Source organism: Alligator sinensis, unplaced genomic scaffold, assembly GCF_000455745.1.
Source record: "Alligator sinensis unplaced genomic scaffold, ASM45574v1 scaffold391_1, whole genome shotgun sequence".
Taxonomy (NCBI): Eukaryota; Metazoa; Chordata; order Crocodylia; family Alligatoridae; genus Alligator; species Alligator sinensis.
The window spans coordinates 41,085-66,178 of NW_005841889.1; the positions used below are offsets into that span (position 1 = coordinate 41,085).

Sequence of the window (25,094 nt, forward strand, 5' to 3'; positions counted from 1 at the left end):
GGAAAGAGTTCCTGGCAGCATTACAGGGGTTACAAGCTCAGATCACAACCTTGCAAGCCCAATGCACTCCACTTCCTGGCTCAGCAGTGCAGCCTACCCAGTGGAATCACCCCAAACCCTGGATTCTGCTACCTGCCAAGTTTGATCCCTGACACTTCTGGGTATTCATTAAATCAGTGTCACTTCTTATTTCAACTGTGCCCTGAAACCTATGCCTCTGATATAGCCAGGATAGGACTGAACTTTATCTTCTTGAGTGGTGATACCCTGGCCTGGGCTCCTGCACTTCTGTAATCTGCAGGCACCCTCTTAGATAAGCCCAAAGAGTTTATCCAGGCCATGGCCAAGATCTTCAGAACCTACGTCAGGTCCATACTGCAGAGCAGTCTCTCCAGGCCCACAGACAAAGGCACCACCCAGTACCAAGCTGTGCTGCTGAGTTTTTAGACAGCTGGTTGCTGGCACTGAATGAAATGAGGTGGCTCAACACTTTGACTTTCACCAATGGCTTCAGTACCACATTAAGCATGAGTTGGTTTGGGTGGAGCTCCCAACAACCTTGGATGGCTTCATTGATCTTAGCCTCTGTATTGATGCTCTGAGTGGCAACAGGAATATGAGGCTGCATTTTGGCTACCTGGGTGGGCTAATATCCTGGAAGAGTCGACACTGCCCCTTGTGGGAACCAGTGCAATGGCTCCAGTAGGGGTATCAATAGATTACAACCGGGAGTCTCTTTTTTTCAACTTCATCCATTCCTCTCATTTTTTAGTCATCCTAGGAATTCATTGATTATCTGTCCATGATCCATGCATCCTGTGGGGCCTAAGGAAGCTCCATTTTGACTCACCCTATTGCTTAAGCTCTTGTTTGAAGAATGCTTCTCAAACTGGAACCCAGACCAGAAGCAGGACCAACAATACCAGGGCCCTTGCACCAACCATAGATGACTTCCAGCTGGCATCAGTGGGGAAAACCTGTCCAGTGGACCCTGACCCCTCACTCCCTGCTAACTATTGCAACTTAACAGATGTGTTTAATAAGAAAGAAGATCAGCTCCCCCCACATCAACCTTATGATTGCCCTACTGTTCTTATGCCAGGGGCATAAATTGCCTTCAGATGCATTTATTTTCTTTCTGAACCGGAGGTCAGGGCTCTCAAAATATACGTTAAGGTGAACCTCCATAAGGGGTTTATCCAATCTTCTATATCCCCAACCAGGCCCCCAATATTCTTTATGCTTAAGAAAGATGACTTTCTCTGCTCCTGTGCTGACTACAGGGCTTTAAACAAGGTAATGGTTCATAATGGCCCCTAATGAATTAATTATTTGAGACACTTTGTCAGGCCAAGATATTCTCAAAATTAGATTCATGAGGAGCCTACAATCTCATCTGTATAAGGAAAGGAGATGAGAAGAAGACCATGTTTCAGTCCTGCTGTGGGCACTTTGAATACTTCTTCATACCCTTTGGGCACTGCAATGCCCTTGCTATCTTCCAGCACTTTGAGAATGGCATATTTTGAGACATGCTGGACTGATTTGTTATAAATTACCTTGGTGACGTCTTGATTTTTTCTGATGATCCGATTCAGTACTCAGAATGTGTGCCAGGTCCTGCTAAAACTCCAAGAGAACGATTTTTATGTTAAATTTGAAAAATACGAATTTACTGGTTGAATGTTTAGGTTACATAAGGGTCTGGCTATGAACCTACATATGGTAAAGGTACATCTGTGGGATGTAAAGGGGGTCCAATGATTCCTGGGCTTTTCCAATTTTTATAGATTCTCTAAGGATTCTCATACCTGGTAGCCCCCATGACCACCCTACCCAAGAAACGGGTACCATTTAAGTGGTCCCAAGAGACCTGAATGGTGTGTGAAATCTTAAAAAAGGATTTTACCTCTGCACCCATTCTGATGTACCTGACTCCATGAGACCTTTCATAGTGGAGGCTGAATCCTTGAGTAGCCCTATAGGCTTGGCCCCACCATTTCAGTTGGTGACAAAGTCTGGCTCTCATCAAAGAATATTGAGACCCAAAGACCTTTGGCCAAACTGGACTATCAATACTTGGGCCCATTTAAGGTAGTGAACAAACAAACTCCAAGGCCTTCAAGTTTCAGCTACCAGAGACATTAAAGATACACCTTGTTTTCCATCTATCTCTATTTAAAACTTTCATTGAAAATACGTCTCCTGAGCATCTGAACTGCCCCCTCCCACCTGTGATAGTGGAAGGTCATGAAGAATATATAGTTAAGCAAGTCTTAGATTCAAAATGTATCCAAGGCAAGCTCCACTATTTGATCAATTGGGAGTGCTATGGTCCTGAAGAACAATCCTGGGGACTGGCTGACCATGTTCATGTCCCCAAATTAGTGCAAGCCTTCCATCAGAGGTACCCAGAAAAGCCTGGTCCCAGGCCAGCTGGAAGTAGGCCCCATAGAGTGGGGGGAGGGAAGTGCACTGTGAGGGCTTTTGGCCAGATAGGCCTGCCTGGGCCAAATTTCTTGAGTTTCCACACCTCAATTGACCCCTGGTTGGTGTGACTGTCCCAGTTCTCTGCAACTGCATTGTCTGCTGAGAGCACCTTAAAAGGTATGCCCTTTTAAGCATACCTACAGCCTTAGGCTGCAGGCATGCCTTGACAACAGCCTCAGTCTGCTCCTGCAAGCCTTGCATTCACTTCTATCTCTGATTCATCTGGCTCCAGACTCAGCTTCAACTTTCCGTGACCCTGTGTTGAATCTTCCCTGGAACTTGTGTCTGGTGCTTTGATTCCCTTGGCTTCTGACCTCAGCTTGCACCCCAAACTGAGTTTCTTGGATTTCTGCTCTGCTGATCCCGATCCAGACCTAATGCCCTAGTAACTTGCATTCCCACCCAGCTGACCTCCTGGTTGCCCTTCAGGGGCCTATCTGCAGGCAGAGCCACCTACAGTTCATCTAAACCCTCACACTGCTCTCTGCATTGCTTCTCAAATATTTTGAATTGAGCCCAAGGTTTCTAGTCTTGCCTTCAAAGTGCTCCATATCTGGGAACAAGTTATGTAAAGACCATATCTTCAAGATAAAGATTAGTCTACAACAGTGATTCTCAGCCAGAGTGCCACAAGTTCTTTTCAAGTGTGCCACAGGCTATCAGACAATGTTGGCACTATTAGGTGTGCAAATATGATTTACAAGATAATAAACCAGTGGTGACATGTAGGGGGTGCACCCCCTGATCGACCATGCTCACCACTTAGGCGATAGGCACAGTGGGCAGACAGAAGCACTGGTGCCCCCCTGCAAGCGCTGGCCAATCGCTGCAGCCGTTCCCAGAAGCGGGCGCAGCCACTCTTGGAAGTGACTGCAGTGATTGACCGCAGTGATTGGCCACAGGGGAACTCCTCCCAGGCAGTAAGATCTGCTGCGGGAACACCGCTCCCCCTTCTCCCCGGGCAGTGAGATTGGCCTTGATCGGTGAGTCTGGTCGCAGGGGGGTGGGGCACGTGTCCCCACTGACTACGGTGGCACCAGTCACGCATGTTAATAAACCCAGAAATTCCATATAGGAATCCATAGTGTTAAAAACATTCTGATTTTTTGTGACTTGTTGCAACAGAAAAATTGCTCTATTATTTTTCTGCAGTCAAAAAATGAATGAAATCTAAGAGCAGGCATTTTTGGAGGGGTGCATTGAGTCTAAAAAGGTAGAGAACCACTTGTCTAGAACTCTGCTCTGCTGGCATGATGGAATTTAAAATTAAAGGTAAAAAACTTATAGGAGATATATTCTCAGGAGGCCAGGCTAAAACTGAGGAATGAATTCCAGTGGGAACTTCTGCCTTCTGTTGCAGGTACTTTTCTTTGATCATGCTTCCCCAGCAGAAACATAGCAGCATATATATTAAAAACACAATGCATTTCCCCCCTTATTCCCCATCCTAAACCTAGAAACCTTTTAAACCAAAACACAGTTTTAGAATAAGAGAACAATAAAAAAGCATGAAAACATGATACATAGCTTAATGCACTGTCTGCAAGGCATTCTGATACTACAGTGATGAGTGTGGCATACAAATCTATACAGAATAAAATAGAAGTTTTTGGCAAACATGGGCTGATTTATAGTTATAGAAGGAATTCTGTGGGTTTGCATGGTTTTGACCCTAAACCTTTAAAAGTATGTACAAATTGGCCAAGTTTCATTTAGAGCTTTTGGCTTCCTTTGAGTCCAAAAGTCAAAGCAACACTTGGGATGTGAACCAATGCCAAAGAAAAGGCTTGGATGAACCCCTGCAAATCATAACGGCCAAGTTTCACACAACTTTAATTATGATAATAGTTTCCCTCTTTCTTTTTCATTTTTTTCCATGGCACAATTCTCCTGCTTCTCATTGTTAGGACACATAGATATAGATACACAGCACAAGCCTTTATTGTGTGTGCATGTATGTAATAAAAGTAAAAGCTCATAAGGGTTTTTTTTTTTTAATTGCCTTCATTAATTCATATGCATAACACATTTCAAATGTACAAAAGGAACATTATGTAGATATCTACCTCTGTTTTTAAATTGCAACCTCAACCCATAAGATCTGTTTGCCTTTTGAAATATTTTTTTAAATATTTTAGGTATCTATGTCACGGTTCAACATGTAACCCCATCTTGTATCTTTAGTACATTAAATTAATCTTTTGAAGCACTAAAAAGTTTAATAGAAATAGAACACTTGTGCTTTTGACATTTGGATATTCCAAGGTCAAAAAAATCTGCAGCAAAAAAAAGTGAAGTGGCGAATGCAGCAGCAGCATGCACTGCCCAAATCTGGAGCCTGACTGCCAGCTAGGCTCTGCGTGGCAGGAGTGACACAGCTGCAGCCCCAGGAGGCCCCCAGGACCCCAGGTAAGGCTGCTGGAGCCAGCACAGTGCTGGCCTCAGCCTCCCCTACCCCACCTAGAGTAACTTGCTGCATGCCAGAGCTCATGTGGCACAGACATTCCCTGGAGACAACTAGCGGCGGCACAAATTGTGCCACTGCTAGTTGTCTCCGGGGAACCAAACATCCATACCACATGTGGATGTGTCCAGTATGTTCATTTTGTTGGCCTGAGAGTGCTCTTCATATCCACAGTCCCCGTGTGTCCATCAAATATTATTCAAAAGGTAAATGATACACATACTGTAGGGGATTTGGAATGTCCTGTCAGCCTATTAAGCTCTTCTCTTCACGTTTTATTTTTTTTTAATCACATGCTCAAATCATAACCTTATTACCATCTGCATTATTATAGAGTCATATTTGAGGCTCCATTTTTAAGGTTCTAAAATTGATTATGCTTTAAGCCTCCTTTTGGCCTAAAAATTTTTCTGGTTAGGCTCATGCTGTCAGACATTTATTTTTTTTTAAATTTTGAAGCAGGTCAGCCAAGCAGGTTTTGAATTATAGAGTACTGAAAATTTAACATGTAACTTTAGCCAACTATTACAGCTCAAAATGGCTGAGTTTAAGTTTAATTTCAGACAGGTAATTTGCTAGTATTTCATTGTATATATCAGTGAAAAGCCAAGCGGAAAGTGCATCCATCTTAATTGACAATTTCCCAGCTTTCTGTACATTTTAATGATAATTTTCCTTTTTTGTTGATATCATAAAGGGGAGTAACTTAGTATCCTTAAATGAACTGTAAAGTGTTTTTTTAAATAATACATTTTATGTAGTCACTTATATAATGTGTTTGTTAATAAATCTTGAAGCCCTTCCTTCATTCCTGCGGTGAAATCATCATTCCATTGACGACAAAAGGATTTTTGCAGTTGACTTAAGTGGGACCAGAATTTCATGCTTGGACTTTGCTATATAGCAATGGCAATGAAAGCCAATGATGGCCTGGTTTGTTTGACTGGACAGAGCCTATTCTACTGATGTCTCTTGGGAGAAGAGGAGGCACAGGAAAGGGGTTTATGAATTTTCATCATTCCACCTGGCCTATGCTCACTTGTCATCACCTGTAGGTTTCTTACATCAGGTCCACACAAGAAAATTTTTCCTGTATAATAATATTAGTTTGGATTTTGCTTTTTCTGACAATTCTAAGTGTACTGGTATAAATGCAGTTTTACTAATGTTCGGCAAAAAATGCTTTGCCAGATTAGCTTATTTTGTTCATTGGAATAAGCTATAAATGTTTAACAGTTTTGTCCACCTGGAAGGGTTGGTGAATATAGCTATACAGACCTTTTCTAATGCAGACTAGATCTTAGATGCTTGTGAGGACTCATCTCCAGTCTTGCAACTAGCTGTGCTGTCCTTCCCAGCTTGACATGAGTTGTGATTGAAAATCTTATGTCTTCAATAGCAATAACTGTCTCCTGCTGCCTTTGTTCTTGCTGACTTTTGAACTACTGAAATATTTTACAACTGACGGAAAGAATATAAAATGCACAATGCAAAGGGCAATTCTCTAGCAGATGCATAAAGAAAGGAAGTAATCTAGATTTAGAACCATGAAGAAATCTATACATTATGACTGGGAGCAACTCGAGGACCAACATTTGTTGTTCCTACTTGTAAAAGGGTAGAGAATTTTCTTCAAAAGTAGCTTCAGAAGTATTAAGCACCTGCTAATTCCACTGAACACCTTTAACAATCAGGCCACTTGTTATTAAGTGCCAGGACCTAAATACATTTGTGTTTACCCTGAAAGTACAAAATTGTTTCAGTATACTAACACTGGCTGAAAGCAAGGAAAGCTAATGATATTTAGCTCTTAACTTTCTTTTTCATGCCTTAGTTTTTTCTACATGTACCTTTTAGTGTATACATTACTTCTTTCAAGAAGCACTCTTGTATCATACAGCAATAGTATAAAACACTGAGTTACAATTAGGCTACATTAGTATTTTTAACAATTGCTGTAGAGTGACAGCTTATCCTTTATAAGGAATGCAATCTTGTGAATCCTGTGGCATACAATATTTTATAGAAACAGAACAAAGTCACAGAATTACAACAAAAACAGTTTGCTAAATGTGATAAATTCCAGCTCTGTCTTGCCCTTAAATGTCTGATATTTAAATTAATATTTAACAATGGAAATTAGTAATTAAAATTAGAACAAGTAAAAAGAACATTTCAAGGAATCAATCCTGACACAAATGATAAGAACAAGTAAAAGTTGGTATGGCCATGCAAAATCTTTTTAAAAAATACACAAAGGTTCTACTGGAAAACCTTAGCTTTCAGCACTCAGGCTTTCAAAGTGATTTGAGTGTAGTTTACAGAACAACAAAGTAATACTCACTTTTTCTTTAGACAGTCGTTGATTAATTAGTCAAAGTTTGTAGCCTTATGACTGCAGGCTTCATTTTATCCTGTGCATTTTAGTTGAGAAAGTTCATAACTACAGAGAATGAATCCAGAATGTCTTCAAGACTCCTTTCATGGGCCAGCTGATACCATCCTTTGAGGTGAGACTGAAACAAGTTGTTTTGGTGAAATAAAGTTGCCTAATATATCAGATGCAGGGTAAATGCAGCTGTGAAAGCCCAAAGTGGGCGAAGATTATGTGCACTCAACCTGTGGCTCAGAATGAAGAAATGGTTGAACAACAGGCATAAGTACTAGTTAGCAAGTACTTGAGAAGAGCATGTGTTGTACAACCGAAACACAAGGCATGTTCTACTGTTTTCATAGAGACAGCAGCTCAAAGTAAAGTTTAAACCCTAAAGGTCATTCCAAAACCTACTGAGGTCAATAGGACTTGCATTGACCTCAGTGAGCTTTGAATTACGCTTATACACAAAATACTGATTTGTGTAGCTTCTATAAAATAGAGTATTTGAAGTGTTTACACATCTAGTAACTGGGGTGGTGCACTAACTTAAATCAAGTAATCTTGAATGTTATATATGACTTAAGAAAGAAGTCAGAAAGAAGTAGAAGTCAAAAAGAAGAAGAAAGAAGTAACATACTTAACAAAACTTGGACCGGACTGGACTGGACTGAGTTGTGCAGCCATTCAACTCAATGGGAGTTTTGCTGTTGATTTTCATAGGAGCATAATTGGCTTCCTAATGCAACTTAGGGAAGTAGTTACTGGGAAATCCAGCTTCCCCAAAATTATAGATGATAAGCAAGCCCCATCTGCTAATATGACACAAAGCAATGCTGGGTTTTAAAATAGTGAAATTGTCAGACACTAGTTGAGCAAGAGTTGTTCAGAAGAGTTGGGAGTGGCAGTGAATGATACTGCTGGAGGGCAATGTAGTAAAATGGGCATGCAAGAATTTCTAATACCTCACAATGATGAAATTTTAGAACCACCCAACAGCTGAGAATGAGGAGATTAATTTTTAACATTTGGGCTTTGTTTTTTTTTATTGTTTGTAGGCAATTTATGACTGCAGTAACAGATTAGTGATCACCACAGCCCTTGCTTCCTGTAAGTGGAGTGACTGTTCAATTATTTAGGGTCTAAGTTATAAAGAACTTTATAGACTAGTATTAAGATCCTGAATTATATCCTTTTGCTTACCAGCCACCAACCCATTCTGGAGTTACCTTAAAGTTAAAGGAATATATAAGGGAAGGTTTTACTATATCTGGAGCTGGGGAAAAAGCTAAAAATATTGTGCTTGGATCCATGTAGGAGGCTGCAAAATAAATTTATGTAGTGAATTTTTTACGTTTAAATCTATACAAAAGTTTTAAACTGCTATACCTGAAAATTAACTGCACTAAGTCATACGGGTTTCTTGATTTTTCCACCATACTACAAAAGCACATGCTGGACATGAAAACAACTCCACTGGGTAAGTTGCTACATGCTTATAAAAGCCCAGAATAAACTCTAGAAACCAAGAGCCCCTGATCTAACCAGCTGGGACTTGCACGTTCTCAGGAAAGAATCCAAAATGGCATTTATAGTGATTCAAGTTTCATAGGCTGTGTGAATTCTGGTATAATATCTTTTGAGACTGGGTGGTTTTCATGCAATTTTGATGTGGCTATGCAATATATGATGATTTATTGAAATGGCAATTATCAACAGTGACTATACAAGTAACAATATGAGATGTATGCATTTTAACCTCCAGTCTCATTATAGCAAGGAATGTATGAAGTAGTGCAGCATATTGTACTTTACCCAATATTGTACTTTACCCAATATTGTACTAAGAGATGCCAAGCCTGTCTGTTTTTCCTCTTTCCATACAGCTGTACTTCAGCAGCTAAAGTATTTTTCTGTAAACATCTTGAGATACATGCAAAGTTGGCTTCTGAAAAATGAAGTATTTCCAAAAACAGAGAATGTTCTGGGGGGAGGGAGAGGAGTCCACAAACTTGCACTTGCTGTCAGGTTTGGGCATTTCATTTTTCAGGGTTAAGTATTTTTCTCTTCATAATCTGTGTGAAGCTTTCCCAATTTATGGTGTATTTAACTTTTTCTTAAATACTATATATTCTTTTTTGCAGAAGCCCAGTACCTTTGATCCCTTTTCCAGTTGCCATCATTAAACCATTTAATGTATTGTACATATTTATTATAGACAGGAGTGTTGGGGATATGGAATTCAGTTTAAAATGTTGCTTCTAATTGTATTACATCTATGACCAATCAGTTACTATAACACTTTCGGCTGGGAGTTATTTCTTCATCTAATTTTCCTTCAAAATGTGAATCTTGCCACAGTTGTCCAAGTTTTGTCCATCTCAGGAATAAGCTTCTTTCATGTGTTGTACAAGGGACGATGTGTTACTGACACTCTGAAGCTGAACTTCAGAATGTGAAGAATATAACTGCCTGATAATTATGTTCTTGATTTTGACATTTGGAGCTCTAATGATTCATAATAATTAAGCTGCGCTGAGGGAGGTTGTCTGGGCAGTTAGTCTCCTAATATAGTTGGTAGCAAGATGTTTCAGTGGGAGGCATTCAACTTTGGTACTGGTTCTCTTTCTGCTATAATTTTTCAAGCTTAAAACATATTGCAAAGTTCAGCTTTTCTTAAGAGATCAGTTGAGAAGCTTGATGTGATTTGATGTGCGGAACTGTTGTGAAAATTATTTGGGGTAAATATTTTTTTTCAGTGTCAGGGTGGTTTTTATTGGACAATTTATGTATTTTGTGTTGTAAGAGATAAATAAATTAGCATAGATATGTGAAACAGTGAACTCTCCCATTTTTAATTAAGGCTTCACCATTTTTTGTGCTTGAGTTCTTTATTTGTAACGTACCTTTAAAGAAAGTGTTACAAATGAGGGGAATAATGCCTTATCCTGTAGTACAAAATGCATGTCTGTGGAAAGTGTCAAGATGTTATTTAGGGCAGTGTGGAATGTACTTCATCATCATGATAGTTAAAGATCCCACTGGGGGTTTGATACCTACCAGCATCCAGTAATTTTAGAGCAGACAGGTGGTATGGGGAAGAGGGAAATACAGTTGTACCCTCAGGCAGATACTCAGCTCATGCAGCTGTTTCATGCATTCTGGCAACATGACTCAGTTAAAATCAAATAACGCTCCTTATGCCAATATTTCTTTACCTGCATATGAAACCAGTTGTCTTTCATTTTACAAAAACATGATAATTCAAAGAGCATTAAAAAATGTACTGTTTCTCACACAGAATTTATATCTTGCAGCTGTACTGTAATCCAAGTGAAAAGGAGTAGAGTTTCACTTTATCCAGCCAATCATAACTTTAAACTGTTTTTACAATTCATCCTACAATTTTTTAAGCCAGATTCAAGTCCATATATGAAAAATAGTCTACTTGATGTATGAAACTGTAGATTAGTCAATATTAAGCAGTTCTTCAGTAACAACAGAAAAATGACTTCAGAGCAGTTACAAGGCTGAGCTATGAAAGATGTGCTTGGAAATCAAACACTATACTATCAGTGCAGTTGGTGTATATATGGAAGGAGTAGCTTAGAATATACTTAATTTATGCTTAATAGGACAAAATCCTTGGCATTACTTAAAAAAAAAGTGTGTTATTGTTCTGCATGACCTGGCTTCCCACCTGCCTAATCATTTCTGAAGACAATCAAGGGTCGTGTGGTGGGAGTGGAGCTGCTATGTGCTTGAGATTTTGTTGAAGCTCTGCAACTGTGCTTTCTGATTCATCAATCAACATCTAAACACAGTCTGTATTCACTGTTTTTTGGTTGGTGCCCTAATGAGTGGGTCTCTCAGTTTAAAGAAAGAAAAATAACAGCAAGGCAATCTATGTAAGGATGCCAAGAAGGAAACCATATTTTCCCCAAACATGCAGGCAAGTTTCTTGATGACAGCTCAATTATACCTATCTCTGCTGGAAGATGCATATCTTGTTCCCTGTGGCCCATTTAATCTGTCAGGCTGGCACTTTAGAAGAAGAGGGAACTCCTTACCTCTGCAAGTAGATTTTCAACAGACAGTTTGCATCCATGGCAACCTTGACATCATCCTCAAGAGCCTAGGAGATTGCTTTGGTCAGGGTTTGGGGTACACTTGATTAGCTCCAGAAGCATCTCAGGCCATCTATCCCTTCCACAAAATAGGGAGAGAATCTTAGGATTTGATTAGGTCTTTGTGGTTGTGGTCTATGCAGGTGGTAGGCTCCATCGTAAAGAGGCTCAGTGAACTAGGGTTTTAATAAGAGAAATATTAGAAAATTAGTAATCAGTCTACAACAAAAGGTCCATCTTGTCCTGCTCTGCTTTATTAAGCTTTGTAATTTTTTATTTTATTTTTTTAGAGCTGTCTGTATTATTTTTAAATTTTAAAATGGTCTTTTCAAGGGCTTTGTGATAATGCAATAGAAGGTGCTAAACTGAGAAAATTAGAACGTGGCAGTATTGCCATCCTTACAGCAGATTTAGCATGAACAGAAACACCTCCACATGCTGATCCATCAATGTGCATTGTGATTTAGAAGAACCAGCCTGTAGAAGTGTGTGTGTAGATCAAGCTCCATGTCTACTCAGTCCACATTTTTCTCCTATGCCTGCCAGAAACATTACTAATTGATGCCAGTTATGATATTTGCCTATTATTCTTTCTGTCATCAAACCATAAAACACATTACTGTGCAGCATTTTTATGCAACTAATCCCTTTATTGCTGTTTTCAACTCTATTTTATAAAAGTTACTTTCCATGGTAACAATATTTTCTGGAAGAATTTTAGAAATACTTAAATACCTTAAACAGGTTTTTCAAGTTAACAATTCTGCTATAATTATTCTCCAAGATACCCCTGGCTCCATGGCTTTAAAGTTATCAGAGTTTACTGTGTTGTGAAAAATATGTTTTACATTGTTTGGACATGCTTGTCATAAGTTTCTCAGTATATCATTATCCTATAAAACCTCCCACTGGCAGAGTCTGGAGGAAAAAGAAATAGTGTAAACTATAAAAGACCTCATAGTAGCTTCCTGCCAACTTTCATTTTTGAATCAACATTTGTTTTTGTTTTTACTTTTGAAAAAATGGGCACAATCTAGTCTTTCATAGAAATTTGCTAGTTTTATTTATTTGACTAGTAGAGCAGATATCAACATCTTCTACACGTCCCTGTTTTTCCCTTTTAAGTTGTGTGATATCTGTGGTTCTGCTCATGCCACCAGCTAATGTTTGTATACATAATTTATACATCTAAAAACTATCATCACTTCGAAATTTACTGATTCTGATATTTTTCTCATGCACAGTCTTGTCTATTTCTCACTTGAATTCTCCGGTGAAGGTAGAAATACTCATAGGTTTTAGCTCTCTCTTTTTTGGTAAGTTTTTCAAATTGTTATGATCATAGCTCGTTTGGACCAGTGTGTGATAGTTTAGTTGTCTTGAGAGCCTTTCAGGAGTGGGTGTCATGGACTGCCAGGCAGTTTTAGCACCCTTAGGTGCGCAAACATGATTCACAAGATAAACTGAGAATTCAAATAGAAATCTATTGTATTAAAAGTGTTTTGACCTGCTTTGAACTTTCTGAGTTCCTAGCAACAAACGGATTGGTCTATTATTTCTCTGCAGTCAAAAATCAAGTGAAAACTAAGAGCTGATATTTTCCAGGGGGTACCTTGAGTCTATCAAAGGGTGACAAGTCTAAAAAGGTTGAGAAATACAGTGTTAGGGACTATTAGCATGATAATTATTTTTGTTTGGACCCTTTAAACATGCAAGTTGGAAAATTAAGGCTAGACCAAATTCTGCTTTCAGTTATACTGCTTCAACCTTTCCAGATGTTAACTGACGGTAAACGAGAGCAGAATTTGTCCCTCTGAGTTCAAAGGGCATAAGTGCTTTTTTCTTTTCTGACCTGAAGCTTATCTAGGTTAGAGGTTTTGTTGTCCTTCAAAAATCTTTGTAGACAAATCCTCTTTCTTATATCCAGGAAAGCTTAATGTTATTCACACTGGGAAATTTTATATCTTCTGGGGCCTCTTGTTGGCAGCTTGACTACTAACTAATGTAAAGAGGAGAAATGAATGTGACAACTCTGATAAGGAAGACAGATATTATCTTGAAAAGTAGATACTCTTGGGTTTTTTCTCTCTTTCTTACTCTCCTTTCCCTGTAGTCCATGGTGATTTAATATCAAATACTTAATTACTTTTTGCACCATTGCAACTATACTGAATAATAAACTAATGAAATAATGACACAAATCACTTTGGATTAACGCAGTAAGAGTTAATCTTATATACTGGCTTATCTCACTTCCCCTTGTGGATGGTGTGTCAATGTTATGCTAGATACCTTAAGATGTATCTTGGGTCAAACTATAGATATTTATAATTCAATACAGTAGGATCCCAGTTATTCAAACAGTTTGCGCAACACTAAATTTGTCTGGGTTACTCAGAGTTTGTATCATTAGCAGTCACTGTCAGACAGGAAGACATGTTAGCAGTTCATTAGATACAATGGGAAGTTTGGATAACTGGGCTCATACTGCAAAATGTTTAGTTTTTCTGTTGACTAAATCCATGATGTGTAGAAAGGCCATATTTCTTTTCTGTTCCTGCATATAAACCTTCTTCAATATTGTGCTATCATTTATATTTGCTGAACAGATGTTATATTGTAAGGCTTTGCTTTTGCTCTTGTACATTGAACAGTAGACTTAAAAAAATGGATGCCAGCTCCATAAACTAAGCTGTGTACATAAAAAGCCAGTTTATTCTAAAAGAATAACAGCAAATGTATCTCTTCTTTTTTAGCAAGGTTTTTGTATGAAAAAGAGGGAAACATTCAAACTAAAATATGCTGATGCAAGATGCTGTTCCCATATAGGGGATTGTTCCAACACAATGGCCACATCTACACGAGACACTACTACAGTTGTTACTGTGCATTTATTGAGTACTTGTATAAACAGGTACTAAATAAATGCACAGTAACCCACGTTACTGCACAGTAGTGCCAACAAATGCCTTTTTTGTGACACTAGTACACAGAAGCCTAATACTACTGCGTAGTAGTGTCACATCAGTTTTTGCCATGTGACACTACTGCGCAGTAGTATTGGGCTACTGTGCAGTCAGTGTCTCATGTAGATGTGCCCAATATGAAGCACAAATATTGATAGGTAAAAACCACTGTGTCCCTACCACCCAGTCTTCACATTATATATGGTAAAGGTAACAAACATGACACATATGACAAACATCAAATAGGATTTGTTCATCACAGATTAGTTAGGCTGCTGAAAGACATTTATTTAAAGGTTTGATGGGATCTGATCTACCATCTCAACAACTGCTCTTTCTGTCATGCCATATTTGCATGGCACAACATGCAGTTTTGGGATTGGGCATTAGATCCTGACCATGCCTTACTTGCCAGTGCAGGGAGACCCTGGGATGATCCTGGGCTCCCCCTGCACCAGCAAGTTGAAAGCTGGGTGTCCACAATCAGCTGATTGTCTGCTGGGGTGAGGGACCAAAAGGGGGAAGGGGCCCCAGTGCAGTCCCTAGCCCCAGGCAACAATCAGCTGATTGTCAAAACCCTGATGAACTGTATACCTGTTTTTTACAGGTCCCAAAACATGGGGACTCTGGGATCAGGCAGCAGAAGCTGGAACCTTATATCTGTGTACACTGTGATGAGTAAAACTCATATATGCAGCCCAGTTGGGTGGTATATGTTTTTATAGGTCCCAATCTGCTGCTATAGCCCAATCCCAGGGTCTCTGTGCTCCACAATGAATAAAAATTAGGTGTGCATCTCAGCTGGGGTGCACACATCATTTTATAGGTTCCAGAGCACAGGTATCTTGGAACTGAGGAGCCTGTCCCCAATCCAAGGGTCCTGTTATTCTGGGAACTTTAAAAACCATGTGTGTAACTGCGTTGCACATGCAGTTTTCTGACATCCCAGGTGCACGGGGACCTTGGGATTAGGGAGAAGCTCCTTGACCCTGGAGTCCTCATGCTCCAGGGATGTCAGAAAACCAGGTGTGTCACCCAGTTGCACATATTTTTAAAGATCTGGGGTGCAGGGAACCCATGACTGGGGAGACACTCTTTGATGGACTCACTGTACCACCATCTGTCTCCATGGGTTGGGAGGGGGAGGGGGTCCAGGAACTGCTTCTTCCCCCAGTCCAGTTAGGTAGAGGACCACTCTATCCCAGACCTGGGGGCCGCCCCTAGATGCTGGATTCCTCACCATCAGAATTGGGTATGGGTCAGCCTCAGCCTTACACACATTCAATTTAAGGCGTGATACACATGAGCCACAAAGTTGTTACATATTATATGTGGAATAACTTTGTGGCTCATTTACTGTTTTGTCACACTATAAATGGACATGAATGTAGATTTCATAGATTTTCAGGGTCAGAAGGAACCTCAGCAGATCATTGAGTCTGACCCCCTGCCCTGGGCAGGAAAGAGCATTGGGGTCAGATGCCCCCAGACAGGTGTTTGTCCAGTATCTTCTTAAAGACCTCCAAGGTAGGAGAGAGCACCACCTCATTTGGAAGCCCATTCCAGATTCTGATAACCCTTACCATAAAGAAGTTCTTCCTAATGTCTAGTTTAAATCTGCTCTCTGTCAGTTTGTGGCCATTGTTTCTAGTTGCCCTAAGTGGCATCTTGGTAAACAGAGTATCTCCTATTCCCTGCTTCCCCCCGCCCAAATTTGTAGACAGCCACCAAATCCCCTCTCAGCCTTCTCTTACAGAGGCTGAAGAGATCCAGATCCCTCAACCTCTCCTCATAGGACCGATCCTGCAGGCCCCTAATCATATGAGTGGCCCTCCTCTGGACCCTCTCAAAGTTATCCACATCCCTCGTGAAGTGCGATGCCCAAAACTGAACACAGCACTCCAGCTGCAGCCTCACCAGTACCACATAGAAGGGAAGAATCACCTACCTGGACCTGTTCGTGATGCACCTATTCATGCATGATGGAGTGCTTTTAGCTCTATTGATCATTTCGTCACATTGTTGGCTCATGTTCATCTTTGCTGCTATGCTGCTTAGAAAGTCATCCCCCAATCTGTATGTGTGTTGGTGATTCCTTCTCCCTAGGTGCAGTACTCTGCACTTATCCTTGTTAAACTGCATCCAGTTTTGTTCTGCCCACTTTTCCAGCTTGTCCAAATCCACCTGAATCCACTCTCTGTCCTCCAGTGTGTCTGCTTTGCCCCATAATTTGGTGTTATCTGCAAATTTGGACAGTGTGCTCACTATGCCCTTGTCCAAATCACTGATAAAGATGTTGAACAGCACTGGCCTGAGGTCTGAGTCCTGGGGGACACCACTGCCCATATCCTTCCAGGTCAATACCGACCCATCCACCACCACTCTCTGGGTGCATCCCATGTGGCCAGGTTACTACTTAAGGCATGATTAACAGGTTAATTGCATCATAAATGTAACCCGTTTCCTTGGCTTTAGGTCCAGTAGTGGAAGAAAAAATATCTGGAGCAGTAGCAAGAAATCAGACCAAAGAAACAAACTCCCCTTCTATGTCCTATTCATCTGAGTGTAAGAATCCTTCCAAGTTTATATTACACCAGCCTGTTGGCAGAGCAATTGGCAATGGTTTTGTTTTGTATTGATCCCCACATAAATTCCCACATTGAATTTTTTTCTCTATCACTGAGCCCAAACCAGCAATTATAGTACTGAATTGAATAGTGAAACTGTGAGGGAAGAGACAATTCTAACTCCCCAGGCTGTTGAACTTCATGATCATTACTTTTTAGGCTCTATGAGTGGTCTCCATGGCCCTATTGCTAATCACTATCCTTGATAATATAGAACACAGCTGAAAGGATTTGAGTTATACTTGGTCCTATGTTTTTATTCCAAACTTTTATGAGCTATTATGCAAGGAATCACTACAAAGATGGGCTGTGTGTTCCACAAAGTTTCCACAGCCTTCTACAGCCACTGTTGATCCTTTCCCCTTTTACTTGAAACTGCACTGATTGGTCCCATACAAGGGCTCTTTATACCCAGGGTAAGATTTGCCTCTAAGATTTACATAATCTAGAGGCCATTCTACAGTTTGTTGCTTTTGGATGGATTTTACTCATCATAAACCTGTGAAGGAGGCAAACCATCCCTATAATTCACTTTTCTCTAAATTATCTCTACCTTCCTATCTGTTTTTGTCTTTGTGGTCTTCAGGATAAGTGATACAACATGCTTCTAATAAATGCTAGTAAACAAATCAACTTGGAAATAAAGTTCAAATGTAAGTGTCATAGGGTGTGTCTACACTAGATGCTTAATGGTAAATTAGCATTGCTTACTGTGAAGTAAGCATGTGGCTCTACATGTGCACATGCTTACTTCACAGTAAACCTCCCTAATCCTGAGTAAATTTGCTACCTGCAAATGCAAGTAACAAATTTACATGGCACTAGTAATGGCACTGTAGCACTTGTGTAGATGCCTGACTGGGAGCCAAATCTGCTCCCGGTCAGCTGTCCCCTGGGTTGGGGGACATAGTCCTCTGGGGCAGGGGGACATAGTCCCCACTCGGGCTCCTGTGGCAGAGCCTGCCCTGGCAGCAGGCAGCTCCAAGCCCCCTGCTCCCAGATAATGATCATGGAGAGGGGGCTGGGAGATCCTTATCTCCCAGACCCCTACTCCACCATTGTGACTGTAGAGTGGGGGGCTGGAGACCCTTATCTCCCAGCGGTGGCTCCATGACTGCTGCTGGGAGATATGGGTCTTCCAGTCCAAGCCCCATGACCGTGGGACTCAGACTGGGAGATAAGCATCTCCCAGCAGCAGCTCCACAGTTATAGTCAGCACTAGGAGCTCCCTGCAGGCGGGAACTAGGGAGCTTGTTTCCTGCCCAGCTCTACCAGCATGGAGCTGGGAGAGGAACAGGCTGGGGAGCTTGTTCCCCACTCAGCTCCACCAGCATGGAGCTGGGGGGGCGGCGGGGAAGGGAGGGGGACGGGTTGGGGAGCTTCTTACACACCAAGGTCCACGACTGTGGAGCTGGGTGGGGAACAGGCTTGTTTCCCCCAGCTCTGGAAGCACAGAGGGCTTGACAGCTGTCTGCTGGCCTGGTGCTCCCTGCCAGGCTCTGGGATAGTACCCAGGGGGAGCCTAGAGCTCCCCCTAGTGACCACAGGGGCACATTGCAGGGCTTCAAGGAACTGGGAGCAAATCTGCTCTCTAATTTCCGTATGTGTGGACACCTACCCAAAACCCTTACTGGGAGCCTCTACATATACTTTTTTTAAGCGGGCTTAGCATAAAATTGCCATTTTTAAGGCACATTAAGGGCACATGTCTACAAGTGTACCCCCTTAATGTGCCTTAAAAATGCCCATTTAAGGCTAGGTGAGCCTTAATTTGATACCTGCATAAAGTTAGGTACCAAATTTAGGTGCAAATAGCTAAGTTGCATTAGTACACGTGTAGACACACTAATGTGCATTAATGCAGTGTGTCAATTGATACACATCATGTTAACGCGCATTAGTGCCTCTGCATGTGCACTAATGTGACTTAGCTATTTGTACCTTAATTTAATGTGCCTTAATGCTCATTAGCACTTCCTTGTGTAGATACTTGCCTACATCACCTTAATGTGCCTTAAGTAAATGCACATAAAGTTTTTAGGCATGCGTAAATACATGTGTACACACGCACTGTCAAGTATATTACTGCACAGTAAATCTAGGCTGGAGTAAATGCATGTGTAGACGTGCCCATAGAGCTACATATCTTTTAGGAAGGAAGACATTTCTGGGTGAGTAACTCTGATCTAGCCATTCAGTAATGTATTCCATGGTCTTTGTGAAAAAGTAGCAGCCTGGTACACCAACTTTAAATATTGTCACATGAGGTTTTTTATTAAGTTTGGAACACTGTTAATCAGATTGTTCCTCAACCAATTGACAAGAAAAAGCCAAAGCTTTCAACAAGCAGTGACTGAATTTGTTCCCTTGGTGTCTAGATGAATGGGAATTAATGAAGTCTCCTACAGTTCTCTGTGGTGATTTTACTTTGTAAAGGTTTTTTTGGTAGAATTCATATCAATCATGGGAAGGAATTTTAGATGGGGGATGTGCGTATGTAGAAGGGGTTTTGAAGGTCTGATGCATGTACCAAGAAACTGGAGAAATTGGATATATGGGAATGGAAATTGGTGGTCTTCCAGGCAATATGGGATCTAAAAGTGCTAAATCCTTTAATAAATAAACCTTGATTCAGACTGGAATGTCTTGGCTTGATCTTAAAGGTGATATTGTAAGGGACTTCTAGCCGTTGACTAGCCTCAAAGATAATTATCTGCACATTCCAGTCTTGTTCTGCCATCAGCAATGCCTGAGGTCTAAATGAAGCAAATGTTATTTCCACTACAAGTATATTATATTTAGACTAGACTCAGACCCAAGGATTTATTATAAACTGTGCACCTTACTGGAAATATACGAAGAATAAAATATTTTAATAGCTACATAACCTGCTGGTCAAAGCACCTTATTTACATGCTGTTAACACACTGTTCATAATTGCAGCAGCCCTCAGCATTCTTCTAGCAGACCATCATCATATGCACATGAATGCACATTCATCTGTTGCACTGAGATCCATAGTTCCTATTTTCATTCATCCCTTCTGTAGATGAAAGTATATATTTTTGCGGTTCTGTATTAAACATTTGTGGGTCAGATCTCTTAGAATATGTTAATGTAGCTTTGAGGATTTTGCTTTTAATGCAAATCAGGTGCTGTAGAAATTTCATTTACTGTAGCATGTACTGGAGCTGATTTGAGAGACTGAATGGTCCATCTGATATAGTACACATAATTTAAGCATTAACAGAATCATGTTTCAGTATCAGCTGCCTTAAAATGGATGGAAAATCTCTTTTCTGTTTTTGAAGCCTGCTTAGTTAATGCATATGGATTTTATTTACTCATAGATCATGCATATTTTTTAAGACTTCATCTAAGGTACCTGAACAAGTAGAGAGGGAAAGGTGATACTTTTAAACCAATTAATTAACCATTTCTTCATCTAGTATTCCTTGAAATAATGGTAACCATGATGCCTGAGGTTGTGCTGAAATGGAGATAATGTGAATACTTTAATATAATAGTGTAGTGATACCCATACTTAAAACTGCAGCAGTACTTGAATTCAAAGTAGTATTTTTTTCAGCTTGTTATAACTTATATTAATATTTATTCTCAGTCCAGGGTCAGTTTTTGGAGAATTTGGATAAATTGCTTGTACAGCTGTTTCAATAGCATGAAGAGTGAAGTCTGGGGATTGATAGATAGAAGAGCTGTCAAAAATTAAACCCTTCTGTGGTTACTTTGCTGCCAGAGCATCATTTACCTCCTGGGAATGTCTAGTGGCTCAGAGCCAGATTTACGCATCTTAGGGCTGATTTAAAGCTGATTTGGGCCAGTGTGCTAGATCTACTACAGCCAACTTCTCTTACAATTTTATTGGCCTTAATACCATTGCCTGTCCCCAATGAGGTGGTTTTGTCCTGCAAAGCTTTCTGCCTTAAGTTCTGAGTTCCAGTCTATGTTCCCGACTGAGTTCTTTGACCTGAGTTCCAGACCAAGAAGGATGCAGGAGAGCAAAAGGCAGCAGCGTGGGCAGGGTATGAAAATAGAAAATGGAATGAGAGTGAATGGAGACACCATACAGGCAAAGGAGCAAGGTCTTTGCCATCTTCCTCAGCCAGCAATGTGCTTTTGAAAATATTCCTTACAGTGAGATTAATATTAATTTCTGGCTGTCACCAAATTTATTGGAGAAATATGGATGGTGAGTAAATGATGGTTATAAGAAATAAATATTAGCTGAATGTGAAGTGTTGTCTTGTTACAGCCTTTGGTTGCTTGTATACAAGCCTGTTCTGATGCACTGTAATCCGACAACAATTAATTTAGTTTGGAGCTTGATAATTACTGCAGTCCAGCCAGCCTCTGCATCTCATGTATTAATGTCCTCCATTCAAAATGGCAGTGGGGGTGCTTTACCTAAAGCTCATTCGGCATTTAGATAAAGCAACCCCCATCACCATTTTGAAGTGCAGGGTTGCTGACACACGAGATTCTGTGGGCATTTTAATTAGAATGGCTCTCGGAGACACTAATTAAAGCTCCCCCCACCCTCCTGGTGCATGTGTAAAAATGCCCTTTGTAAGGTCCAAGAGGCAGAACTATATTCTTCCACTGACAGCAAGTCTCCTCCACTAATGTAGGGTCCCCTGGGGAGTATTTTCTGGGATTCTTTGGGCACGGAGAATCTGCACAACTATCACAGTGCCACCAGACAGTGCTTTAATTATGGTCTCTTCGGTTGGAGGCCTTCCTGCTCAGACTCCTCTTTTTCCTTGTTCCCCTGGATCTAATGTCCTAATTCTATGAAGTTGTCAGAGTGAAAGAAACAGATCCTTATTATTCAAACAGAGGAGCTGGTGACTGGAGTTAACATTTCACTATTTATTGTCTCCGTGCTTTCTGGAAGATGGCTCTATACCGTTAGTAGCTCAGAATATGCCATAGGAAAAGAGAAGAAGTGAGGATGCATGATGAACTAAATTTGCAAAGCCTATTTTTTTATGTTGCTGGGTATTTAATGCATATTTAGCAGGTATATCTTTAACTATGCAAGAGCAAAGTAAAAATAAAAGGTAAAGGAACTTCCAGAAATACAGAATTTGAATCCTCTTACAAGAATCAGTCACTTCCATCATCCAGCAAATCCAGCAACAGTCAGAACTGGAATGGTTGTCACTGTAGTAGATTCAGTAGTTGGCAATTGTTTTATCTGTGACCATTTTAATAATGTTATCTATTCCTCCTTGATGATGCCTTATTTCAGTCTACATATAATCATTCAGTTGTTTCCAGGTTTCTCATTGCTCAGCACATTCATTTGTTCCAGGACTGCTGTTTTCATTTATTGTTAACTATTTCTGCTTTTAGGATAAAAACAAACCATTTGGGATGTGTGTAGATGAAACAGGGGCCCTAATTTAAGCAGAGGGTTTTTAAAAACACCGCTTCAATTTAGATAAAAGTAAACTCCCGTGTCATGTACGCCTGTGTCTTACCTGCCTCTCCGGTGGCAGGGAGGGGAGGGAGAGCTGCCAGCGGGTGAAGCGGTCCCTGGGCTGTGGCTGGGGGGGACTGGTGCTTCTGTCTGCAGCAGCAGTGGCCCCCCCCACCCCCCCCAGGTGGCACCCACTTGCAGGCACCCAGCTCAGGCAGTCCTGGAGGGCACCACAGAAGCGGAGGGAAGGACCAGGTCCCCGCGCAGTTCATGCAGGCAGGCAGGCACCAGGTAAAAATGAAAAAAAAAGGCTTGCCACTTTTATTTTTTTCCTTCAGTGGAGCCTGCCTTCCAGGGCTGCTGCCAAGCTGCCTGCATGGGCTGCCTGCACAGTCCCTGAGCTGCACGGAGCCCCGTGCTTTGCTGTGCAGCTGTAAGGCAGTAAACTAAAACTCCTTGGAGATGTTTTAGTTTGTTGTGCCCCAAAGTAATTTAAGGCACATTACGCTGCTGAAAGTGCCACAGCAGCTGGAATTATTGTGCAATATGCCGCTGACATGTGCAAATACCAACACCATTAAAGTGGTGCAAAAGCATTTAACTCGCTTTAAAGTGTTGTGCACACATGCCCCTCATTTCGTCTACACACACCCTTGGTTCCCTCTTTCTATATACCTCCCCAGAGCAAAATTTAAATAAAACCTTAGCCATGGCCTCTTTTTACCTGCCATTTTTTCTGTTAAGGGATCTTCTTAAAGCATGGCCTTCCAACTCTTCTCAATACTGTAGCCCCTGGGAGATCCAGTAAGACGATACTATTGATGCCCTCCCTACCTACTTGCTCTCCTTCACTGAGCGTGAATACAATTCCTTGTTAGGTCTTTGAGGTGTCTTTTAACACCGTGGGATGCAGCTCACAACAACGTGGCAAGGCTGGATGTATTAACTGACGTCAGCTTTTTATTTGGGCTCTCTGCCCTTTTACCTTAGTTATCTTCTCTACACCCCGAAAATCAACAGATCAAACTATGAAAGAGTGGGCACTAGACTTTGGGGTTTGCAATCTCTCCCTCTAGCTCCTCTCACATTGTGAGTAAAATCTTTGCAGTTCAGTAGAAGCTTATTTTTTAATTTTCCCCCTTTTCCCATGCTTGAGTATGTCAGGTAGTCCTCCAGTTTCTTTTCCTGTGTCTGCAGTGTTGGACACACAGCCATTCTTGCACACCCTTTGATCAGCCTGGCACATTCTTTGTGTGTAATTTTGTCTCCTAGCTCTCTCTTCCTCTCTGAAACACTGCTCTGAATGGTGCATGCTCTCAGAGCAGCCATACACTTGCATGCTTCCTGTGCAAAGCTGCATGTTCTCCCTGCTGGACTCCGCCTGTCTGCCAGAGTGTCTCCCTTTAAGCTACTGTCTCTGCAATAGTACGTATACATCCCAGGGGTCCTTATTTCCCCCTCTGCTTCTGCAGTCTGACTGCTGCCCTTGTCTCAGACAGAAGAGATTATACAGTCACCCTCACATCTGGATTCTTCTTGCAAGATAGTGTTTCTTGAGACTGTTACAGAGTACAATCCAGTTTCTAGACATCCTGTGCCTTCAGCATCACTTCTTTCTCCCAAAGGGAATTTTTTCCAGCTTGTTGAAGAGATGAAGGGAAATCTGTTGTCTGTGACTGTCATATTCAGTAGGTTTACTGCTGCATTCCCGTTGTGGGGATAGTTTCAATAACAGGGAGCTCACATTTGCACCGTTTGTATTCTGCACCTCTATAATTTGACATATTGATTGAAATTCTACCTTCTTCATAGAATTCCTGCAGTCAGATTCTGGGATGATAGTTTTACTGAATCATGTGATCTAGGGTCACCTATTTTTACTAAATCATGTGATTTCTCCCTGGGATCATGTGTCCTGGATTGTCCAAAATTTGGTTTTCCCTACTTGGCTTGTGTTTGTATCCTATGTTCTCTCTTCTCCAGGCCAACTCTGCATACGTTCTGTCTTGATCCCAGGTGGTTGCTTTCAGCCTGAGTTGGGCATTTTGGCCCAATCTGAAGCAAAATCCTACCTGCTTACAAGAAAAATGTTTTCCAGGGTACCCTGAAGTAGTCGGGCATACTCCTAAATCAGACAATCAAGAAAGCACAAACATGTAAGCCCAGCATTTAAAGGTGAAGTGCCTAGGACACTCTGCACTGGATCATTTTCACTCAGTGTGTGTTGCCATATATGTACAGTGAACTTGAGGAAATGTTTGTAGTTCTGTTCCTACTGCCCTGCCATACTTTGCATGTTACTTTAAAATCTGAATTTATCTTATATAGTAGCAGTGTCTTTTAAAGGGCTTTTCCCAAATGTTATACCAAGGGCTACACTATACAAATACACTTACAATTAGTTGTTAGGGGTTGAATACTATGTACAGTAGCAATGTGTTTTTATTAGCATGTTGTGAGCTCAGGGCTTATTGGGGTTTTTGTAGATTTGCCAGACCTATAAACAATATATAAAATAAATTACAAAAATATCATAGAAGTAGGTAAACAGAGGAAGAAAAAAGTATTTGAATTAGAGAGAGAGAGAGAAAGAGAGAGAGAGA

General features: G+C 40.9%; 1 protein-coding gene across 1 annotated transcript in view; it reads left to right on the plus strand.

Moving 5' to 3' along the window:
* The window catches only part of LOC102372946 (ERC protein 2-like), a 236,037-nt gene that overhangs the window by 24,537 nt on the left and 186,406 nt on the right, over nucleotides 1–25,094 (plus strand). The gene's annotated exons all lie outside the window — the stretch shown is intronic.